This window comes from Elaeis guineensis, chromosome 9, assembly GCF_000442705.2.
Source record: "Elaeis guineensis isolate ETL-2024a chromosome 9, EG11, whole genome shotgun sequence".
Taxonomy (NCBI): Eukaryota; Viridiplantae; Streptophyta; class Magnoliopsida; order Arecales; family Arecaceae; genus Elaeis; species Elaeis guineensis.
This window is the reverse complement of record NC_026001.2, coordinates 24,611,959-24,616,152: the sequence shown is the minus strand read 5'-3', so window position 1 is coordinate 24,616,152 and position 4,194 is coordinate 24,611,959.

Sequence of the window (4,194 nt, the reverse complement as noted above, 5' to 3'; positions counted from 1 at the left end):
GTGGGCGTGTGAGTCGGCTGGGTTGGCTAGAGTGGCATATCCGGATCTTCCTAAGATGAAGTGGGCCCGGCCCAATTAGGTCAATGATTGTGTTTGGGTCTCAATTCTCCTACGTAAAACGTCAATGGGTTCAACAACTTTACTACTAGTAGTAGTTGGAGCAATTTATAAAGTTTTGATTTCCTCCACTAATTACTTAGTAATCCAAGTTTAGTTTTTGATGATTGACCTTAGCCATTAAAATGTTTATCCAATGTCATGATTTACTATGCCTATATCTTTGACTCTTGTTTTGTTTAATGTTATGTAAAATATTGGGATTTACTTTTATAATTTTTTTGTGTGATTGAATTTTATTGAAACAAAAAATTTTGTAGCTTTACCCACTCAAGTCCATCCCAACTCGCCTCATCTAACTATATCCACCTATACTCACCCTGTTTCCATCCCCATAAATTGCCATATAGATGCAACCCAAGCCTTTACTTTCACCAAGGAAGCTTTTGATTGTAAGAAGACTTGGATCCTCCTCCTTTGATAGGGATTCAACCTTCATAGGTCAAAGCATGATCTTCATAGGGATTCATCCATCAATGTTACACTGCACGATATATTAACAACATAAGTGTTACAAATAGGGACATTGATAATATAGTGTTTCAAGATAGTTACATCTTTACATTTTCTGAATTGGGCAATTTTGTATGATCATGAAATTATTTTTCTACTTTTAGATTAAGCTTGTTAATAATTTCTTAAGATATAATATTTTTGCTATTGGTGATAACATTACAGATATATTGCCCAATGTAGTGAGTGTGAAAAGTAATGGTTCAAAGCCTATCCTCTTCTTTGACTTGAGATGCATACATTATTCAGCATATCATAAGGCTTTAGCACCGATCTACTTCAATCTCGATGGTAGATTCATCACCTAGTCCAATATTGTAGATGGGTCTATTAACCAACTTGTATCAACCAATGTTCTGCTCTTTATACTCCTTAATGCATTCATCATTGCATTGATGAGATGGACACATTATGGCATACATTATATCATGTGCACTGATGACACTATAATACAAATGATTTTTGGCAACAAATTGCTTATGGCAGTTCTTATGTTTATATCGTTATTTCTTTTTTGCATCATGATAGTATAAATACAATTAACTTCCAATAAGTATTTTCTTATTAGTCATATTTTATTATAAATATCGCTATAAATTTGTATACTACAATATATAATTTGAATGCTAGAAACTAGAACTACTATTATAGTATTTAACTAGTATGCCAATAAATGATATTATAATTTATTGAATTTTGGAAGATCATCACTAAATCTTAAATTATTATTTTTATATAGAGCTTAGGTCTAGTTATATCGGGGCAATCAAATATGTTATTATACATATTATGGTAGTCATCGAATCTCTCATGATCAAACTCTTATGGTGAAAATATTTAAAACAAGTTAGTGTATCTTCTTAGCATTACTTTAAATAGATCATTGATTTGATTGGCTTTGTATTAAAATAATAAGAATCAATAATTATTTAAGATAAAAATATAATATAAGAATATTAATATTTTTTGCATGAATAATCATTATTATTTTTTATTATAGAATTAATTAAAATGATCCTGAATTATCTATTCAGAGAGCTTGTAAAAAAATTATATATGAATATGATGGCACACAAAAGTTAATTTTTAAATATTTTTAATAATAACATTTCAAAAATATCATAAAGAACAAAATAAAGTAAGTTCAATTTTTTATGTTTGTGAAATGAAAAAAAAATAAAATAATGATTAAAATATAAAATACTACAATATTCATCAAATAATTATTTAATGATGTGAATAATTTTAATGAGCTAAATAAATTATTTTTTATTTTATCATAACATAAGTTGTAGCTTGGTGGTTAACAACTTGCCCCTTAAAAAAGAATCACTAGTTTGGATTTTTTCTTGATTTGCATTTTGGGTTATACACCTTATTTTTGAAATTTTTTTCCAACATATATGATTATAGCTAAATATTTGGGCAAAATATTGGGATTAAAACTTTAAGGGCACTTATGTATACCACTAAAAAAGAGATTTTTTACCTGTACTAGAGAAAAAAAAAGAGACTTTTGAAATCATCCCTTTGCTTGCATTTTGGGTTATATGGTTTAATTTTTGAAATTTTTTTACCAAATAACATGATTTATTGACAACATATATAATTACAACTAAATATTTTGGATAAAATGTTGTGATTGAAATTTTAAGGGTACTTATATATACTACCGCTAAGAAAGAGATTTTTATTGATATTTCTTTGAAAATATTGACAATTAATTATCAAGATTATCTTAAGATAGTATTATTGAGAAATATGTCCTAAAGTCAATTATCTATCTATAGATGATTAAGATTTTTATAATTTACATATGAATTATTAATGAATAAAAATTATTTCTGGCAAGTTTATCATAAAAGTACATCTTTCTTTGAACTCTTGTGTTATGATGAAGTCCTTAAAACTATAATATAATCGATAAAGAAAGATTTATCGAATAGTTCTTAAACATATTCATGACTAAATAATATGTTATTAAGAAGGATAATAATGTTTATCGAGGATATATCGTTGTGTGCCATATGGGTTGGTTGTCCTCTTAATCAAGGAGTGCGGGGACATTAGTATGTTATATAGGTGAGATATAGGAGTACATCGTCATCGAACAGTGACTCACTTGTTGAGTACTCTACTATCAAAGACAGCTCAAGAAGGATATGGGCATAAGTGTCCTTCTGACTTGAGATCACTACGGTGACTTGCAAGCAACTCACTGTACTTTAGTGTCGGACTACCTATATTTCTAATATAGTGACGGAAGGCCACTGGGTATAGTCAGATACTTGAGAAGTCGGTGTGTGAGTCAAGATGGGATTGACTTCTTCAGATTATAGGAGTTAATGCATCACTACGTTTCAATCCAGTAAAATCTTGATCAGGATAATTCTAGTAATCTATTATAGGATTTGAAAAGATTAAAATATAATGTGGATGACTCATCCAGGATTAACAGTGAAATCTTAGGTCGTCCTAAGCATTAGGATCAAAGGGATGAATTATGCGATAACCATATGTCGAGGTTCTTGAATGTTGCTATATAATTATTCGATCTATCGAATGTTGGATATCATTGCTAAATGATCACTTCAATTAGTATAGCAAGGACTTAGTGTTCGAACCTATGGAGTCACGCATAAAGTCAAAAACGTAGAAAAAAATTGATCAAATATCTATGTATTCAATTTGAAAGTATGAGACCTGATTGAATATATAGATTTATTTAATTAAAAATTAAGTTATGAGTCATACGGAATTAAATATTGACTATATGCAGCTAGTACTGCATATGAGGAATATGTTTGATTTTGGGGATGAATTTAATCAAATCTATGATTCGAAGAATTATGAGAGTTTAGATTTAAGTCTTAATTATTTTAAATTAGATCTAATTTAATTGAGCTTGATTTTATTGAGGCTAAATTAGATTAATTATCTAAATTATATTTGGACCTAAATCTTAATTAGATTAAGATTAACAGTTTTTTTCGAATTTGATTTGAATCGGATTCGAATATGATTTGAATTGAATTCAAATTTAAACCAAATCAGATTTGATACACTAAGCCATATTGTTCTTGCATTCTCTCACCTTGTGGCTGATCAAGATGGAGGAGTCCCCTTGGGCATGCGGCATAAGGAGAGAGATGCAAATTGGTGCCTCTTCTACTTTCTTTAAGAATCCTCATGGTTTAGAGAGTTTAGAATTGATTCAAATTTGGAGAGTCCTATTTCTAACCCATAAAGGTGTTTGATTTGATCTAGAATCTCATGTCTATTTATAGAGGGATGTTGAGAGGAGAGAAATCAATCAATCAAGCAATTGAGAAGTGATCTAGGTGTGACATCACCTTGGGCATCCCCTTCTCTTGGGCGTCTCTCTCCTTTTGGGTGTCCTCCCTCTCCCTTCATGGTGTGGTGTGTGGACTTCTTTCTAGCTTGAAGATATGATCTCAAGCCTTTCTTCTCCTTTTCCTCCCGAAGAGTTCTTTATCTCTCTCTCCTATGTTGTTTGACGTGCGAGTGAAGTAGAAGGTCTGAACATCCGAATTTTGTGAAGCA